This window comes from Myotis yumanensis, unplaced genomic scaffold, assembly GCF_028538775.1.
Source record: "Myotis yumanensis isolate MYYU_CA2020_CCGP unplaced genomic scaffold, mMyoYum1.0.hap1 SCAF_2, whole genome shotgun sequence".
NCBI lineage: Eukaryota > Metazoa > Chordata > Mammalia > Chiroptera > Vespertilionidae > Myotis > Myotis yumanensis.
In genome coordinates, this window is record NW_027223753.1 from 116717034 (window position 1) to 116738457 (window position 21424).

Below are 21424 nucleotides of genomic sequence, written 5' to 3' on the forward strand. Positions count from 1 at the left end.
TTTTTCTAAATGTTGACATGCCGAGCTCAAAAGGTTCGCCATCACTGGTCTAAACTGTTCTTTGATAGAAAAGATGATTTATTTATTCTCACATGACTTTAATATGGGGGGTCTTTAACAATCAGATCAGATTATGATCACCCATGCTGTGCAAAGTTGTATCTCAAGCTTGTTAGTGTAGAAATCTCAATAGAGAAATAACTTTGAAAACTTTGCCCTACCACTGATATCACTAAACTGCGACCTGTTTAGTTACAGAAAATAGGCTTTAAATCAGTGGTTCTCAACCTGTGGGTTGCGACCCCTTTGGGGGTCAAACGACCCTTTCACAGGGGTCGCCTAAGACCATCGGAAAACATATGTAATTACATATTGTTTTGTTATTAATCACTATGCTTTAATTATGTTCAATTTGTAACAATGAAATTGGGGGTCACCACAACATGAGGAACTCTATTAAAGGGTTGCGGCATTAGGAAGGTTAAGAACCACTGCTTTAAATGGTTGGTACAGTAATATTTACAACATTTGGAAGATGCCATCTTTATAGGTAACTTAAAGACCCCTGCTCTGAAAAACAAACAAACAAACAAAAACAGAATTAATGTTTTCTTCAGTTGGGTAGACTCTACCCTGTAGAGAATAATTAGAAATACAATTCAAATCCCATTACAGTTCTGAGGAAATGCTACTGCACTTACAATACCCTCTTTTTAAGTGTCTAAAAGTAAATATATAAACCTTTCCAACAATAACCCAGATTTTCAAATAGTGTGCTTCTGCTCCCGCAGTAGAATCAAGAGGATTTTTTAGCCATTCTGGTCTTTTTATAGCCTTTTTATTGACATGAAGATTTAGACAAGCTTCTATTTTCCAGTCTTTGCTTTTACCAGACCTCATTGGAAGGTACTCTAAACTTTGAGAAAAGTTTACAATCCTTTTGGAATGTCCATTTTTTGCTGGTAAACATTCACCTCTGAGATCATCTCTGGAAAGAACATGACCAAGCATTGTATGGGTGTTACAGCCTGTGTTTTTTGACAGCTACACCAACAGCACAGTGTGGAGCCACAGTATAGGCAAGTTTTTCTGAGATTGTATTTTCCCTTCGCTAATTGATATGAAATGATGAGGAGAGAACAGTGAGATAATATTCTTATGATTAGAAAACTATCATTTTCTCCAAAGACTGGAAGGATTGCCTCTGGCAGCCATTGTAGCTAATTTTTTCATAAGCAAGCTGCAAATCCTTACAAGACCTTTAGCACCCCGCTGGGTGTGCCAGCTAGCCTTGCTACATTTTGTGGTGTACCCTTTCACTTATGGCCTTGTTTGCATTTTTACACTTTCAGCTCATTCTCCCACCATCTAACACCTTACTGCCAATCATCAATCATTCCAGTGTTCAAACCTCCCCTTCACTGTTTCCTGAACACATCTACCTTCTTGGCATCAGTACCTTCAGTCCTGTAACATTGTCTGTCTAAAATATCTCCCTCCTTTGCTCTCTCTTCCTCGTAAACTTCTGTTTGCCTTTAATTTATGTGGAACTGAGCTGGTAGATGTAACATCCTTTTGTGTTAGGCAGACAGATCTGAGCAGGGCAAGGATTATGGCCAGGTACAGAAGGTCACCAGGGCAGAAAGCCCTGTGTGCCTAGCAAAAGACATCCTCCCCTACCATATTGCCGGTCATGCAGTTGGACCCCCTGACCTTTCCTCCCTAGAGATAACATCTAGGCCTCAGTTGTATCTCAACTCCAGGCCCAGAAAAGCAGCAAAACCAGACAAGCAATGCCATGTTGTCCTCAGGATCAGCTGCATTGAATAATGACCTGGCACTGACCAATCAGTGGAGATCTAGATCTGGACACACCAGAGCTGCTGAATATTCTATTGAGACCTCCCCTGGAGCCTCCCTAAAATCTCCACCCGTAAAACCCTTAGTAGGAGGACCCAGCTCTCGCTCCCCAGAGCATGCCAGTGTCTTTTCCTTCCTCCTCTCCCACCTCACCCCCCAGGCAGTACCTTTATCTTCCTCACTTCTAAGTTCCTAGAGCCCTTCCTTTACCTCTATAATTTGTTTCCTAAGCCCATTTCTTCTAGGAATTACTTCTTCTACCTCTGTGTTTTCCAAATAAATGTTCTCTTACAGTTTGGGTCTTGGCTGTGAATTCTTTCCTAGTCAGAACCCAAGTACCAAGATTGCTTAACCCAGGTTTGGTCTGACCTCTCTGGTCTAACACCTAGTGCTGTTCTTGTCATTCCCAACACTTGTGTTCTGATATAAAATTAACATAATAAACATTTTTAACTATTGCATTTTTATCTAGAAAAAAAACCACATTTCTTGTTCCTAATCCCCAAGAGAAGAATTAAGGTCTTGATTTAATCCTGCTTGTTATGTGTCCAAAAGGAAGTGAAAAATCCAAATATAGAACAGATTCAGGAGGAGATTGGCTTGCAGTGGTGATGGGCTAGTTCTTTTCCCTAACCAAGTAGAACTGAAAACACGACTCATGATTTCTGCCCAACATAAGGTCCTGGGGAAGAAACATATGGCAACATCTGGCTTCAAGAGAGTCCTTCTCAGATAAAGGAGAGATTTTCATGTGGGTATATATGTAATTAGAGAGCCTTGGGGTATTTAGAGGAAGGATGGAGAAGTTTGAAGCACAGTGTCCCTACTTTTGCTAAGAAAGAGGGGACCCTAATCTGTTCTCTTCCTATAAGCTCCTTTCTAGCTTGAGCAAATCAAGAAGGCTACTAATCTTAACTATTTTAATAAAGGATAATCATACTCATACTTTCATTAAAGTAAAGGAGCTTCGCGTAAGTCCAGACATTTAAAATCAGATTTTTCTCAGCATCTCTTCATCCTTACAAAGATGTTTGTAGAATTGTAGAACTGATGTATTAAGGGAGAGGTGATCACACTCAAGTTCTACTCCAGGACTCTCTTTGGCTCCAAATTGTAACTGATAGTGATGTGAGGAAGGTTTCCAGAAGCTAAGGTCTTTGAGTAGTTAAAGTGCAACTTGTAAGATACCCGTGACATCCATGCTGCTAGGTGAATGGGAACATATAGTATTTACAGGCTCCTTCTGATCATTAGCAAGTAAAATCTTAATCGGGAACACAGGCCAGAGCATCTTACCTATTAGGGTGCTACCTTCCTCCCTCCCAACCTCCCTCTCTCCATGTAATAGATTTAGGGCGATATAATTGACATACTGTATAATTCACCCATTTAAAGTGCATAGTAAATGATTTTTAATTATTGATAAAGTTACTATAAGCCAATTTAGGAACATTTTTCTGACCCCCAAAAAACCCCTCCATTTCTTCTCACTGCCTTAGATAATCTCTAATCTAGTTTTTGTCTCTACATTTATACATTCTAGATGTTTCATATAAATGGAATCATATAATATGTGATCTTTTGTGAATGGCTTCTTTCACTTTTAGCTTAATGCTTTCAAGGTTCGTCTATGTTGTAGCATATAACAGTACTTCATTCTCTTGAGACAGATTAGTAAACCAGGACAAGTGGAATAGGGACACTGAGACAGATAGTTAAATGGCCAAGCAGCCCGTCTAGTTAGTCACAAAATCCTATCTTCCCTTACCAAGGACACTTAAAAGTAAATGTGTGTGTGTGTGTGTGTGTGTGTGTGTGTGTGTGTGTGTGTGGCGGGGCGGGGGGGGGGGGACATCTGCAATATTTCAACAATAAATATATTTTTTAAAATAGTAAATGGTTTATACTTATCACCTCTAACCAGAGGGTAAACTGCTTAAATCACCCTATCCAGGTTAATAAATAACAGAAATCTAATTAGTACTATTTTTGCTAACCACACCCAAGGATGAATGAAGTCAGGGGAATAAATCTCATTTTAGAGCATCAGTATAAAGCTGATGAATATTCTACTGAGACTCTCCCCTAAAACCTCCCCTAAAGTTCCCACCTTTAGAAAACAGATAATAACCTTCAACACAAAAACCCAGCACAGGCTCTCTCTGCAGCATGCCCAGCCCACACACATCTTCCCTCTCAGGAGTACATCTTTACCTTTCTTTTTCACTTTTTCTAAATGGGGTGACTCCCCGTGCCAGCCAGTGGCAGACCTGGAGGCAGCTCCTGGGCCCCCAGCGCTAGGGCCCAGGTAGTCTGAGGGTCCATGCCCACAGCCAGTGGCTCCATGCCCTGGATGCTGCTCAGCCATGTGACAGGGCATCTTTACTTTTCTCTCTAAGGGTCCCCACAAGACTTGCAAGCAGGAAAGCAATGAACAGCGGCAACTTGTCCTGGGCTTACCCGCTGAACCTGTCTCCAAGGTCCCCTTTGCTCTGACTTCTCAGTGAGCTAACAGCAGCCCTGTTACATATTTTCTATATTATTTCTAGAGAGCCAAAGCAGTCCCACCTACCCTTTTCTGTTGCTTCTTCTATCCTAAGCACTTCCTTGTTTCACTGTCCCCTCCTTTAGTAAACATACTCTCAATCACCTGGACTCGCATTATGAAATCTTTCCTGCAGGAAGTCAAAAACCCACATACTACCCTCCAGCCAAGGCAGACCCATCCAAGCCTGGTCCCTTTCCAGTGACACTTTTACTGCTGAATAATTTCCCATTATATGTATATGTCATGTTTTACTTATCCATTTATCAGTTGATGAACATTGGATTGTTTTTATTTTTACCTCTTATGAATAATTGTGCTAAGAACTTTGCTGTAGTTACTCTTCAAAAGCAGGATAGACAACTAATGAAAATTTGGGTTGGTTATTGCCACATATGCACCATGAAGGTATAAAGTTAATTATAAATATGAGGGTTTATTTCTGGACACTCAATTCTGTTCCATTGATTTATATGATTATTCTATGCCAGTACCACACCATCTTGATAACTGTAGCTTTGGAGTAATTTTTGAGATCAAGAAGTGTAAGGCCTTTTTCTTTTTTTCAAGATTATTTTTACTATTTCTGTTCTGTAAATTTACTATGAATTTTAGAATAACATTGTCCATTTCTGCAAAGATGATAGCTGGGATTTTGCTAGGGATTGTGTTGAATCTATAGATCAATTTTGGGAGTGTTGTCATTTTAAATTAAATCTTCCAACCTGTGAACATAGGGTGCCTTACCATATAGTTAGGACTTCTATAATTTCTGTCAGCTCAGTCACCTGGCTTTGGCAGTATTCTTTTTGACAGTCTCTTTCCCTGATCTCCCTGTTAAACTGTCTGCCGCTTTTGGTGTCACTCCCAGCTGTTAGGCTCCACCAATTGCCTGCTTATTATTCTACTAGAGGCCCAGTGCACAAAAATTTGTGCACTGGCCGGGGGGTGAGGGGGGTGAGCGGGGGGGTGAGCGGACCCTGTCCCTCAGCCCCACTTGTGCCCTCTCACAGTCTGGGACCCCTTGGGAGATAATGACCTGCTGGCTTAAGCCCACTCCCGGGTGGCAGAGGGCAGGCCCAATCCCTAGGTGCAGCCCCTGGTCAGGCTCAGAGCAGGGCTGATTGGGGAGTTGGGGCACCGCCCTCTGTCATGCACAGAGCAGGGCGGATCGGGAGGTTGCGATGCCACCCCCAGTCACGCTCAGGGTAGGGCCCATTGGGGGGTTGGGGCGCCGCCCCCTGTCACACTTAAGGCAGGGTCAGTGGGGAGGTTGCGGCGCCACCCCCTGTCATGCACAGAGCAGGGCTGATCAGGGGGTTGGGGCACTGCCCCCTGTCACACACAGAGCAGGGCCCATCAGGGGGGTTAGGGCTCTGTACCCTGTCACACACAGAGCAGGGCCCATCAGGGGGTTGGGGAGCTCCCCCATGTCATGTACAGAGTAGGGCCGATAGGGGAGTTGGGGCACCGCCCCCTGTCACACACAGAGCAGGGTGGATCGGGGGTTGGGGCGCCGCCCCCTGTCACCCACAGAGCAGGGCTGATCAGGGGGTTGGGGCACTCCCCCCTGTCACACTCAGGGCAGGGCCGATGGGGAGGTTGTGCCTCCACCCCGTCACACACAGAGCAGGGCCCATGGGGGAGTTGGGGCACCGCACCCTATCACACACAGAGCAGGGCCGATCAGGGGGTTGGGGAGCTCCCCCCTATCAGGCACAGAGCAGGGCTGATCAGGGGGTTGGGGCACCTTCCCCTGTCAGGAACAGAGCAGGGCGGATTGGGAGGTTGTGGCCCCGCCCCCTGTCACACACAGAGCCGCAGGGTGATCAGGGGGTTTGGGCCCTGCCCCCTGTCATGCTGCTCCAGGGGCCAGGAGGCTTCGAGGCTCCGCTGATCCCAGTGCTGGGAGGCCTCGCTGCTCTGCTGATCCCGGTGCTGGGAGGCTCCGCTGATCCCAGGTTCAAGAGGCCTCGTGGCTTCACTGATCCCGGTGCTGGGAGGCATATTACCCTTTTACTATATAGGATAGAGGCCTGGTGCATGGGTGGGGGCCGGCTGGTTTGCCCTGAAGGGTGTCCTGGATCAGGGTGGGGGTCCCGCTTGGGTGCCTGGACAGCCTGGATGAGGGGATGATGGCTGTTTGCAGCTGGTTGCACCCCCTTTAGGGTGGGGGTCCCCACTGGGGTGCCTGGCCAGTCTGGGTGAGGGGCTGAGGGCCGTTTTCAGGCTGGTGGGTGACTGAAGCTTCCAACCTGTCCTTTTTTTCTTTTTTTTTTATTCTGGGATTTATTTACCTTCTATGGCTGTCACTGGAGCTGAGAGCCAGCTTTAGCTCTGAGGCTCGGCTCCAGCTCTGATACCTGGGCTGCTGAAAGCAGGTATCTGCTTTGTTTGGGTTCTGTAATTGTAACACTGTTGCGGTCCTGCTCACTCCAGCTCTGACAGCTGAAAGCAGGTTTCTGGGCTTTGTTTAGGTTCTATAATTGCAACATAGTTGCTTAGAGTGCAAGCTCAGAGGCCAGCAGCGGCAGGCAGGGAACCTAACTTCCTCCATCACTGGAGCAAGCAAGCCTCCTGTTTGCTTTAGCTGCCTGGCTGCCAGCCGCCATCTTGGTTGGCAGTTGATTTGCATATCTCGCTGATTAGTCAATGGGAAGGGTAGCGAAGTTATGGTTAATTACCATGTTTCTCTATTATTAGATAGGATTGTTTTTGGCGATGCTCAAGGACATATATAGCTACATTGTCTGATCCAATTAAATTTGGACCTGTTTTCAAGAGTAGTTTTTGAGACCAGTCTTTGAGATTTGTTTTGTTCCCAGGAGGGCTCTTCTTAGCCATATCTTTTCCTGGTTCTCTCTGGTAAATTGCCTGGCCTATTATTTAACTTTTTCTCATGGAGCTACAAGCCTTTTTCAATTGTGTACCACCAAGATCTTTATTGTTTGTATTTGTTTGTTTTAAAAAGCAAGCAAGAATTTATTGATCACAGCAAAAACATACTTAGGACAGTGAAACAAGGACCATTTCTCCCTTGATTGTAAGTTTCATGGGAATCCCTTAAAGGTTAGGGGATGTGTGCCTGTCGGGGAAGTAGAGGGGAAAGAGAATGTCAGGGGCATGCTCCCTAGAGGGAGAGCCCCTCTTTATTGTTTTTGAGAACACTTTAGGCTTGAACCTTCTCACACTCTGTTCTCAATGAAGGAGCTTCAGAGTTCTCTAATTTTATTGCCTGCCTCAGTCCCCTGGGCAAAATTTCTGAGTCACTGCTCCATTGCTGAGGCCAAGACAGTGGCCTGCTTCTTTCACAATGACACTCCTGCTTGATAAGCAGGTAGCTGGTGGGGATGATTGCTTCTGGTATTCTCAGCTTACTGTTACTGCACTCCAATAATTAAGTTTGTGTGCCTGCACATCCATGCCAAAAAATGCATAAGCAGGGGTTTACAGTAAAAAAAAAGGGGGGGGTAGGATTAGTTTATTAAAATTGGCCAATCCAGAGACAAATAAGCTTATACTCTAAAAGACCCAACTTTCCGATGATGTGTAAGTTGCATATTATATAGGGCAAAATCACAAGACACTGTGGGTTAGGGATTCAGGGTCATGTTAGAAACTGATTGGTCATAAGAGTAATAAATCATTTCTCCATGTTTTGAGGACAACTCCAAGGTCAGCTCCAGAGTTTCAAGGAGAGGTAGCCAAGGTAGTTGTCCCAACTCAAGAGCAAAAACATACTTTAGATCAAGATGATATCTTTAGCCTGCTAGTGGCTTAAACCTGGTGGCCATTTGTTAGAACAGGGCTATTGTCTCTGCCTGCCTCAGGGGTCAATGATCATCAAGGTGAGAGACTATGGTCAGGTTAGTGAAGTGTTCTGAGAGAGAGAAGGAAACATGATTGTGTTAAAACTACAGTACAAATCAAATCAGAATCATGAGAACCTCTTGTTTCATTGACATTCCTGATGGAGAACCTCTACCCTATGAACAAGCTGGGGTTAAGGAAATCAAAGCCAAGTATTCTTGGCCTGCCATACTTAGGGCAGACTTTCTGCCCTTAGAATGAAAGCTGGGTAGAGGAAAAGAGCCCTTGACTTTCAGGGGCACTCACATGGAATTTAGCCTCTGTAACACAGAACTTTGCTGGACTGAGAAATGCCGGTGACCTTGCCTTTCCAAGGAGATATTGACATCTTTGACTGTGAGCTGGAGAGAGAGATTCTCATCTTCTTAATCACACTTGTAAACAAATAAAAAGGGATTCTATGGAAAGTAACTTCACAGTGGTGATCTGATCATAAATTACCTGCTGGGCAGATCATGGAGGGTAGCCATGCCAGGAATTTAACTTCTTTTAGTAAAACTCTTATATCCTTGCCTTAAGCAAGACCTGTCCATTGTTTCTGTGCATCTAGTTTGGCACACCTTTGAAATAACAGAATATTCAAGAAAGCATATAATCTTGTTAACTATCCTGTAATCCAATCCCAGCTTGCTTTCTCCCACCTCCATGTAATCTTCTGTACATTCCTTCCTTTGCATGAAAGAACTGCAAAACTGTTATTATCCAAAGCATTTTAGATCTTGCTCCTGGCATATGTCATCAGCTTGACTCCAATAAACTCTTATAAAAATTCTCTACAAGTCTGGACATTTCTTATGTTGACACACCTAATTTGAGTGGAGCTTCCATCACCTAAGCTGAGGCAAGGGAGAAGGAGCAGGTCATGGCTCAAATGCCATAGACTCTGACTGTTCTTACCAAGATTTAATTGAGATTTTCTTTTATAAATGTTTCTTATTTGCTGTATGCCCTTAGGAACATTTTCAAGGTACTTTTAAAAAATAATTTTCACTCATTTTATTGTGTTGCTGGGGAGTTGGTTTGCAGAAGTCCCTATGGTTCCATTCACAAAGTGAATCCATCCTACTTACCTTATTTCTCTAAGAGTCATCTGCTCAAGCAACACTGTGCTGCAACATTATTTCTCCCCATGGGATGGTATATTTCTGGCACTGAGGGCTAACTTCCATACTATTTTGACTCTTCCTCCTTCCCATTAATCATAATTTACCTAAATTCATTCTCTGCTTTCTGAGAATTTCATTTTATTTTTTTTCATGTTCTGTTGAGATAATATTCAGATCCATAACTCTTCACTAAATGTTCCACAATTGAATCCACTAGGCCATCCTCAATGCAACAACCTGCCACCATATACATATTCAATGTGCAATTGTTTCCTTTATGTCTTTTGCACTTTGATAGCTCCTTTCTTGTTATCTCTGAATAATATTCCATTGTATGTATCACGGTTTGTCTGTCTATTCACATATTGATGGACATCTCAATTGCTTCCAAAGTTTTGATAATTATGACTAATGCTGCTATAAACATTAGTGTGCAGATTTTATGTAGATATACTTTTTTAATTTGTTTTTGATATGTACTTTCAGAGGGTAGCACTTACCTTCTAGTAATTCAAATTTTTTACCACTACTATGCTCAAAAATGCTTTTTTAATGGTTTCATCAAAAGAAATTGATGGTTACAATTCCAAACCCATCAATTTCAACCTAAACTCTGAGTGACTGAAAACCACAAAGATTTATTTCATATTCTTGCTACATGTCCAACTTGCTTTGACAGGGGGCTCTGTTCTGGTCATCTCATTGTCAGGGGGCCCTGTTTTGGTTGTTCTCACTCTAGGACCCAGGGTGGTGGAGCATCCACTATTTGGAAATGTCCCTGGATGCCATGGCAGAGGGGAAAGAACATAGTGAATTGAGCATTGATTTACTTTTAAAAGACCTAATACCTCTTCACGTTGCACAAAACAAAGCTCTGGTCTACTAAATTCAGGGGAGTAGGAAATGTAGTCATATAGCATACCTAAAAGAAGTATCAGAAATATTGATGAGCATTCAGTAATATCTACTTTTATTATTCAATTTGCCTAAGCGTTAGAACAAGGATCTTTTGACCACTAATCTTAATTTGATTATTTTTTAATTTTTATTGAATTTTTTGGGTGACATTGGTTAACAAAATTATATAGGTTTCGGGTGTGCAATTCCATAATATATCATCTGTATATTGTATTGTGTGTTCACCACCCCAAGTCAAGGCTCCTTTCTATATTTTAATGTTTGCCTTCCCTCTTCAGACTATAGACAATAGGCTGGAAGTTAAAATTAACTAGCCTTAAGGGCTCAAAGTGTATTTACTAGTACTAATCCAAGGGAAAAGGCTTAGGTTGTAACACAAGCTCCATAGGCTGGATGTAAGGCAGATAGCAGGAGAATGAGCTGAGATCTAATAGTGGTGATTGGTAGAGCTGGTTCTGCTGATGCTGTAGGACTCAAAATGAGTGTGGCTGAGTGCCTTTCATGTAGGTTCAGTATAACAACAAGATGTTCCCTTGTGGTGTGTCACATTACAGTATATATATATATATATATATAGCCGTGTGCACCCGCTGTGCGTGCAGCCATCTTGTGACAGCATAAGGGCATCATGGCTTGACGACCACTTAGGCTTTTATTAATAAGGATATCAATTTTATGTCCTTTTGTTTATATTATAAAGTTTTTCTTCTCTTTCTAATAGAATATTCCATGTGAACCTAAACACACTTGAAACAAGTTTCAACTCAGAGGACAGTTTTGATTGAGGTCAAATTCATGTTGCTTTTGAATTCTTAAGCTAAACAGACATCTTTTTTTTTTTTTCCTTCAAGATTTGCTGGCAATTCTGAGTTAGCAGCACTCACCTTATGGAAATCCTATATTTATTTAAGAACAGCTCCTAGAACTAGGTACTCACTTCTTTACTGGTCCATCCCCAGAAATTTCTCCTCTTTCTTACAGAAACTGTGGTCCTTAGGAAAGTTATCCCTGCTTCCTGTTCTCTCATTTACTCTCAGCATCTCCATGATCAAGACCACCGTCAAGAAGAAGACTGCCCCTGTGCCTGCCTGTGCTCTGTGAGCCTTAGTGAACAGGAGCCCAAACCACCCTGTGCTCCTGCTTGTGTTTCCCTTTGAGAGAATTCTCCCAAGTCCCCATTCCAAACTTCTGCATTCCCCCCTTTATTTTTCCCTGAACCTTTTCAGAAACTTCTCAAAGATGTTTAATTTCCCCCCATTCCAGCACTTACCTCTAAAGCAAAATTGATGGCAAAGGGAGGGAGCAAAAATTATCTTTCTATTACTGTGAATAAGAAGCAAGAAAGTGGCAGAAGATCTTCCCTTGTGGTAGTATTGGCTGCAATTTCCAACCTATTTTATTTTATTTTTTTAAAAATATATTTTATTGATTTTTTACAAAGAGGAAGGGAGAGGGATAGAGAGTTAGAAACATCAATGAGAGAGAAACATCGATCAGCTGTCTCCTGCACAACCCCCACTGGGGATGTGTTCGCAACCCAGGTACATGCCCTTGACCGGAATCGAACCCGGGACCCTTCAGTCCGCAGGCCGACGCTCTATCCACTGAGCCAAATCGGTTAGGGCTCCAACCTATTTTAAAGGAGAAACCACAGGAACTGTGGTACCATGGAAAACAAAACTTTAGAATAAAAAACCTGGACTATGAAGTTGAGACCCACCACAAGCTAGCATCAAATCTATTGTAGTCCTAGATTTGGGGCCTGAAAAGGAGTTTAGTACCTCTTGCTCACTGGATTATTGCTGGGATCACATGACGTATTATTACATATGCAAATGTTTAAAGTGCTGTTCATAAATTTTCTTTCCAAAAATAATGTTTATATTTTCAATCCTAACAATTATATTTACTAATAAAATTTGTGGTGGATTTCGAAAAGTACATGAAGAAGAAAATAAAAGTTATAATTCTACCACAAGTTATTATTTACTTCTCTTAATATAAAATGCTATTGCTATTTTTCTTCTAATCTGCTAGTAATAAAATAGTTGTGTTTAACATTGTCAGGATTTTGCTCTGTATATAGCTAATAAGCTTGTGTAACTAACTGTACTTTCAAAAATGGGCCATAAAATAAATTTTGATGCCAGAAACTTGCCTCTCTGTGGAGGGGTGGAAGGTGGAGCCTTATTTTCCCTCCGTGTATAACTGGATGGGGCCTGCAGCTGCCTTGATGAATATAATGTGGCAAAGTGATGTTGCATGGCTCTATGGCAAGGTGGTAAAAGGGATTCAAAAATGGCAGCAGAGTAAGTGGAAGCTACACTGACACTCTCTCAGGACCAAACTGGAAATGCAACTAAAATACAGAAAAAATCACCCTAAAAAATCAACTGAAGACTAGCTGGAGAGAACATTGATAACCAAGGACTGAAAGTGGAGACCGCATAGAGACCAGTAGGAAGAGCAGAGGCATGAAAGAGCTGGTAAGCAGCAGCTGAAGATTCAGAGGGATAGCTCACCTGTGGGGGATTCCCACTGAGAACTCCGGGGTATAATCCCCAACCTGGGCTTCCCAGTCCAGGGCACCTGAACTGAGAAAGGTGCCCATATAACATCTGGCTATGAAAGCAGCAGGATTGCTGTGTGCCAGGGAGAGATTATTAGAAATGCAGGCAACCTTTTAAAGGGCCAAGACACAAAATTTCATGTGCAGCCATTCACCTTGGGCTCCAGCAGAGGGAAGGCAGAGTGGACTGAAGCTGTGTGAGCAGAAGCCAGGTTTGGGGGCTCTTGGATTTGAGCTTGGAGAGCAGCCACTCCAATTTCTTGTGCTGAGTCATCCCTTCATACGGCAGAGGACATCTTTCTCCAGTGAACATTACTATGTAGGCAGTTTTTGCCTTGGGGGGCGGGGGGGAGGAAGTTGCCCCACCCTGTTGGAAGACCTCTCACCCTACCCTGTGGTCGATAGCATGAGGCTAATTAAGATTGAGTGTCAAGGGGACTCCAGGCAGAGCTGGGTCTATGGAGGCTTTGAATCTTTGCCTGATCTAATCTGGGGCCTGGGGCTAGGAAAAGCAGATCCTGGTGCATATCATGACCCTTTCCAAAGGAACCCAGCCCCAGTAGAGGGAGCCACCACTGTGGATTGCTGATAGCTCCAAACTGGGTACTCAGGGCCAGTCAGAAACAGTGTCTGACATTGTCCTGCACTAGATACTGGGAGTTGTACCAGATCTACCTAATATATGAACACAAACCCAAAAAGGCAGCTAAAATGGGGAGATAACATAAAAACAATGAAAGAGCAATTAAAATTCTCCAGAAGAAGAGCTAACTGAAATGGAGAGAAGAAATTTATTAGACATAAAGTTCAAAATAATGATGGCAAAGATGCTCAACAGCTTGAGAAAAGATATAGTAACTATGAATAATGTAATAACACTAATAAAGAACACAGTGGAATGAATACACAGCAGATTAGGGAAGCCAAGGATTACATCAGTGAATTAGAAGACAAGAGGACAGCTTCAGGGAACCGTGGGACAACATAAAACTTAACAATCCTATATAATAAAAGGCTAATACGCAAATTGACCAAACAGTGGAACAACCAGTTGCTATAATGTGCACTGACCACCAGGGGGCACTCAATGCAGGAACTGCCCCCTGGTGGTCAGTGCGCTCCCACAGGGGGAGTGCCACTTAGCCAGAAGCCAGGCTCACTGCTGGTGAGCGCAGTGGTGGTGGTGGGAGCCTCTCCTGTCTCTGCAGCAGTCAGAGATCCCCTGAGGTCTCCTGAACTGCGAGAGGGTTCAGGCCTGGCTGAGGGACCCCCTGAGTGCATGAATTTTGTGACCAGGTCTCTAGTATTGACATAATAGGAGTGCCAGAAGGAGACGAAAGTGAGCAAGGGATAGAGAACGTGTTTAAAGAAATAATGGCAAAAAAATTCCCTAACCTGGTGAAAGAAAAAGTTACACAATTTCAGAAGGCACAGAGAGTCCCAAGCAAGAAGAACCCAAACAGGTCCATGACCAGACACATCATGATTTTGACATCAAATGCCAAAAATTAAAGACAAGGAGAGAATCTTAAGGCAGCAAGAGAAAAGCAATTTGTTACCTATAGAGGAGCTCCCATAAGGCTGTCCACTGATGTTTCATCAGAAACTCTACAGGCCAGAAGGGAATGGCATGAAATATTCAAGATAATAAAAAGGAAGAATCTAATACCCAGATTACTATATCCAGCAAGGCTATCATACAAAATAGATGGTAAAATAAAGAGCTTCCCAAACAAAAAGAAAGGCTAAACCATCAAACCAGCACTGCAAGAAATACTAAAGGGACTGCTGTAATGAGAAGAAAAAATATAGAGAGAGAAACAAATGGGACTACATCAAAATAAAAACTTTCTGCACAGCAAAAGAAACAATCAGCAAAACGAAAAGGGAGAACATGTTTGGCAATGTGACATCTGATAAAGGGTTAATATCTAAAATATATAAGGAACTCATGCAACTTAACAAAAGGAAGACCAACAATCCAATTAAAAAATGGGCAAAGGATTTAAATAGACACTTCTTTAAAGTGGATGTACAGATGGCCAAGAGATATATGAAAAAATGCTCAAAGTCACTAATCATCACAGAGATGCAAATTAAAATGACAATGAGGTATCACCACACATCTGTCAGAATGGCTACCTTCAACAAATAAATAAATAAATAAACGACAAGTGCTAGTCTAAATGTGAAGAAAAGGGAACCCTGGCACACTGCTGGTGGGAATGCAGACTGGCGCAGCCATTATGGACAACAGTATGGAATTTCCTCAAAAATTAAATATGGGACTGCCATTTGACCTAGTGATCCTACCTCTAGAAATATATCTTAAGAAATTCAAAACACCAATCAGAAAGAGTGTATGCATCCCTATGTGCATATCAGTGCAATTTACAAAAACTAAGATTTGAAAACAGCCCAAATGCCCATCAGTAGATGAGTGGATAAAAAATATGTGGTACATTTACATCATGGAATACTATGCAGCAGTAAAAAAGAAGGATGTCTTGCTCTTTGAGACAGCATAGAGGGACCTGGAGAGTATCATGCTAAGCCAGGGGTGGGCAAACTTTTTGACTCGAGGGCCACAATGGGTTCTTAAACTGGACCGGAGGGCCAGAACAAAAGCATGGATGGAGTGTTTGCGTGAACTAATATAAATTCAAAGTAAACATCATTACATAAAAGGGTACGGTCTTTTTTTTTTATTTTTAGTTTTATTCATTTCAAACGGGCCGGATCTGGCCCGCGGGCTGTACTTTGCCCACGGCTGTAGCGAAATAAACCAGTCAGAGAAAGACAAGTATCATATCATCTCACTCATATGTGGAGTATAATGAACAAAATAAACTCATAAACAAAATAGATCCAGAGACATAGAATCATGGAACAGACTGTGGAACTTCAGAGGGATGGTGGGTGGGTGGGAAGAGATCAATCAAAGAACTTGTATGCATTTATGCATAACCATGGACAAAGACTATAGGGTGGTAAAGGCCTGGGGTGGGGGGTGGGGGTGGGCAATATGGGGTCAATGGGGTCAAGGGAGACATATGTAATACTTTCAACATTAAAGATTTAAAAATAAAAATATACATTTCATGAGGCAGAAGCAAAAAAAAAAAATGATACAACATCTACTCTGCTCTCATTTTTAGATCACTGGCTCTTGAAACCCACTCACATGTTGCGAGGAAGCCTGGGCATGTGGAGAACCTATGTACAGGGGCTCTGACCAACACTATCAATTACTGGACACATGAACTAGTGACTCTTCAGATGATTGCAACCTTGAAGCAGCTATAACTGACAGATACTGAGAGGAGTAGAGAGAAGCTATGTCCAATGGGCCCTACTCAAACTACACATTCACAAACAAAACAAATATTGTCTTTATTTATTTCACTTACATTTTGGATGCACATTTTCTAATGTCTTTAGCAGTTTTTATATCAACTTAAGATGGCTAAATATCATTCCATTATGTGGATATCCTATAATTTATATAAACTTTTCTTGTTGTTTATTTATTAAATAAAGTTTTCTCTCCTATCCTTGTTTATGCTATGATACATAATGTTGCCAAAAACATCTTTGTGCACACATTTTAAGTTTTGCTTTTCTAATATATCTATAGAGTAGATTTTAAAAGATAAAAGTAAACAATTTCTATACCTTAGTTACATTGAATTAGCTTTATGTAGCTCATTAGAATAAAAACTATCTTAAGTGTTGTTCTAAGTACTGAACTTGACATAAATGCCTCATAAAATTTTGTAACACAATTATCTTCCAAAGTCAGGAGCCTCTTTTTGCGCTGATTTTTGAATCACAATCAGCATGAGATTTTTATTGGGAATAGTTCTTTCTGTCATGGTTGGTACCTGTTATCTTCAATTTCCCTGGGTGGGTTGTATCCCAGAAGAAATATGTTTTTAGTAAGGTGATGTTTTCACCATCTATGGTGAGCTGAATATGGTCCCCCAATGGACCTCCATGTCTTAATCCCTGGAACCTGTGAATGTTCTGTGGTAAAATAGAATTTGCAGATTTGCCTAAGTTTAAGATTTTGAATTAGAAACTTTATCAAAGATTATTCCAAAAGCTGTGAAATACAATCACATGAATTCTTATAGGTGAGGGGCAGAGGAGAGATTTGATGCAGATAGAAGAAGGGAAGGCAGTGTGACTCTGGAGGCAGAAATTAGAGTGATGCAACCATAAACCAAGGCATGCCAGCAGCCACCAGCCATCAGGACTGGAAGAAGCAGAGAACAAATTATCCCCTAGAGCGTGGGAAGGGACTGTGTCCCTGCTGCACCTTAATTTTGGCTCAGTGAAACTGATTTCCAGAACAGGGACAGAATAAATTTCTATTGTTTTAAGCCACCAGGTTTGTGGTGATTCATTACAGCAGCTCTAGGAAATTTACACATCACTTGCTGCTGCCTATGAAATAAATGAAATTACAAAAGTCCATTTATTAAAAATATACACTGAGTGGCAAGATTATTATGACCAACTGACGTTTGTAGGCAAATTAGCTATAATTTCACACTGAAGTTGCTAGAGGCCCAGACCATTATAAATAGGGAAGCAGGTTGTTTACCATGACAGTAGAAGTGATTTTTTTTCTGAAGATATGGGTAAACAATGCAATTTAACAGCCTTTGAACGTGGCATATATATTATTATGAGTGGCCAGATTATTATGACCACCTGACGTTTGTAGGCAAATTAGCCATACACTGCATCGTATGGGATATGGAAGCCGAAGGCCTATTCCAACACCTTTGCTGTCTGCAGTTACTAAGATAAAACGTCTCCAATTCGCACAGGAACACAAGGATTGGACAGTCGAGCATTGGAAAAAAGTCATGTGGTCCAATGAATCACTTTTCCAGTAGCATCATGCAGATGGCAGAGTGAGAATTTGGCGGAAACAGCATGAAAGCATGAAACCCCACATGCATGAGTACAACCCTTCAAGCTGGTGGAGCAGTGTTATGGTTTGGGGCACGTTTTCCTGGCATGATTTGGGCCCTTTAATTCGTGTGGAACAACGTCTGAATAGCACAACATACCTAAGTATCGTTGCTGATCAAGTTCATCCTATCATGTTGATGGTGTATCCCAATGGAGATGGCTTCTTCCAACAAGACAATGCGCCATGCCACGGTGCTTGTATTGTGCAGGAGTGGTTTCAAGAACATGAGAGAGACTTTACCTTGCTTAGGTGGCCCCCACAATCACCAGATCTCAATCCAATTGAGCATTTGTGGGATGAAGTTAAAAGAGCCATCAGGCAGCTGGTTCCACAACCATCAAATTTCACAGAACTGGACAGTGCTATTCATCAGGCATGGTCAGATTCCTCGCATCACCTTTCAACATCGCGTGGAGTCAATGCTAAGAAGAATCGCTGCAGTATTGAAGGTAAAATGTGGCCTAACGAAGTACTGATGGTGTGGTCATAATAATCTGGCCACTCAGTATATATATCTTTCCCACGTTCAAAGGCTGTTAAATCACTTTGTTTAACCATATCTTCAGAAAAAAAAAATCACTTCTACTGTTATGGTAAACAATCTGCTTCCCTATTTGTAATGGTCTGGCCCTCTAGCAACTTCAGCGTGAAATTATAGCTAATTTGCCTACAAACATCAGGTGGTCATAATAATCTGGCCACTCAGTGTATATTTTATTGATTTCAGAGAATAAGGGAGAGGGAGAGAGAGAAACATCAATGATGAGAGAGAATCATTGATTGGCCACCTACTGGGGATTGAGCCTGCAACCCGGGCATGTATCCTGACCAGGAATTGAACCGTGACCTCTTGGTACATAGGTTGATGCTTAACCACTGAGCCATGCCAGCCAGGCAAAAAGTCCATTTTAATGCTCTGAATTCTGTTCCTCAAATACCTTCCTAGGTTTGGTGCAGGCTCCAGTAAGCATGCACAAAATACATTAGAAATCTTTGTCTTTTTTATGTGTGTGAAAATTCATTAAGTATCAAAGGTTTAGTGTGTTATAGAGAGAGTAATAAAACAAATATTCTCATGTTTGAAATACTTATATCCTATGTTGGACACACACACACACACACACACACACACACACACCTGGAGCAGAGTACAGAGCCCTGTTTCCTCAAACGCCACCTTGAGGTGCACACTTTGAAATATGTCAGAATTCAGAGCACGTAAGCATGAAACTGTTGTTTGAATACCCCACCCTTGCCTTTCAGAAATATAATTGTAGTTGTGGAAAGGAAAATAACAAGGAGTCACATATAATAGGGCCCCAAAATCTCAAAGAAATAGGTTAATCTCACTGTGGGTCCTTGCATGTCATAAAACATCAGTGTGCACTCGCTTCTCTTTCCCTTCCTTGGTTAAAAAACGTCCCTTTATTGTCAAGGTCTAAAAAAAGACAAGACATAACAAATGAATCCGCAGTGATGTTTGAAAAATATGCCCTGACACATTTGGAACATGCCCACTGTTCAAAATTTGCCGGCTAAGAGAAGCTGATTAGAACCTCTGATGGCCCGTGGGGAGCCCGTCCAGGTGCCTGATACCTGTTACTGTCAGCTCTGCCTTGGGCCGGCAGGGAGCGGAGCATCCAGTTATCTGCATGTAAACACAAGATGTCTAATTTATGTGGAAGACAAGATATTCAGCAAACAAGTTTTCTTTTTTAAAAAATGTATTTTTTATTGTTAATAGTATTACAGATATCTCCCGTTCCTCCCTACACCCTCCCTCCTCCAAACCCCTACCTACCCCCCCCCACCCCCCCACAGGCCTTCACTACCTTATTGCCTGTGTCCATGGGCTATGTATATAACAGGTTTTCTTTATCAAAATCTCTCTCAGGAGAGAGATCTAGGCCAGAGGAATAGACTTGGGAGTTGTCGGCATGGAGTCGATAATGGGAACGATTGGAACCAGAGAGACTGCTTGCAGATGAAGAAAAGAGGACCACCGGGGCAGGACCCTGGGAAATATGTTTCAGAGATGAGAAGAGAATCCTGTGAAAGAAGTTGCTAGGTAGGAGAAACCCTGGGGGAGTGTGTATCGTGGATGCCCAGAGCAGAGTGTATAAGGAAGGGTGGCAGGCTCACAGAGGCTGAATGCAGCCTTGGTCAGTACTCAGTGCATTTCATACCTGGCAGAGGCTCTTCTCCAAATGGTGAAATTATTTTTAGTCATCATTGTGTAAGAATCAATGTCATCTTCACTTTTGTGATTTGTTCTTTTTTTTTTTTTAATGAGCACATTTTACAAATAATAATTTTCCATTTTAAAGGTATTATTTAATTCAGTAAACTACTTCATGTATGGGTTAGAATTTGTATTTACCAAGCACATAACATCTCGTGGGATCTCCCTCTGTTTTTCTGTTTCCAATGTTAAATACAAATAAAAACTAACGTGTGGCAACATGAAATGACAGAATTAAAATAACTCAATTTTTGTTTGTCTTTGCAATCTTTGTTTTGTCATGTTTATTTTGAATCTACTAACTAAACGTGGAAATACTGTACCATAGGATTGAAGACACAAATCATGCCCAAAGCAAGCCTGAATGATTCCAAATGACTATGGATTTATTCTCAAAATGAATACATGTAGCTGAGTTCATGTGTGTCCAGGGTGAACTGCATAACTGCAGACTCTTAAAATTAACTTTCAGGTAGAATGTGATATATGTTAAAGAACAAATGATAAAAGTGTGCTTATTTGATTTTTGCATACGTATACACATAACATATCTACACTAATAAAAGAGAAACATGGTAATTGGCATACGACCGCTACCCTTCCCATTGGCTAATCAGCGTATCCTTATGCAAATTAACTGTCAGCCAAGATGGCGGCTGGCAGCCCTGCACTGAAGCGAGCAGGGAGGCTTGCTTCCTCCAGGGACTGCAGGCTCCAACGTTCCCTGCCTCACTTGCCGGCCTCTCAACTGCAACTCTAAGCAACTATTACTATGTTGCAAATAAGAAGCTAAACAAAACTGGCTTTCAGTCAGCCCTGGACCGCAACATTGTATCCATGTTTTCAGCAGCGAGGCCTCAGAGCTAAAGCTGGCCCAGAATTAAAAAAAAAAAAAAAAGAAAACAAGGAGCAGTTGGGAGCTTTTAGTCAACTGCCAGTGGGAAAACAGCCCTCAGCCCCTCAGCCAGCCTGGCCAGGCACCCCAGTGGGGACCCCCACCCTGATCCAGGACACCCTTCAGGGCAAACCAGCCAGCCCCCACCCGTGCACCAGGCCTCTATTCTATATAGTAAAAGGGTAATATGCCTCCCAGCACCAGGATCAGTGTGACAGGGGGCAGCGCCCAAACCCCCTGATCGCCCTGCGGCTCTGTGTGTGACAGGGGGCAGAGCCCAAACCCCTTGATCAGCCCTGCTCTGTGCCTGATGTGGGGGAGCTCCCCAATCCCCTGATTGCCCTGCGGCTCTGTGTGTGACAGGGTGCAGCGCACCAACCCCCTGATCGGCCCTGCTCTGTGTGTGACAGGGTGCGGTGCCCCAACCCCCCG

At 42.3% G+C, this 21424-nt stretch overlaps 1 protein-coding gene across 1 annotated transcript in view; it reads left to right on the forward strand.

The window, feature by feature from the left end:
• Nucleotides 1-16313, forward strand: part of NRIP1 (nuclear receptor interacting protein 1) — a 130228-nt gene extending 113915 nt beyond the window's left edge. The window contains exon 4 of the transcript XR_011470301.1: nt 16027-16313. The gene's annotated coding sequence lies outside the window, so the exon portion shown is untranslated. The remainder of the gene's footprint in view (nt 1-16026) is intronic.
• The last annotated feature ends 5111 nt before the right edge of the window (nt 16314-21424 follow it).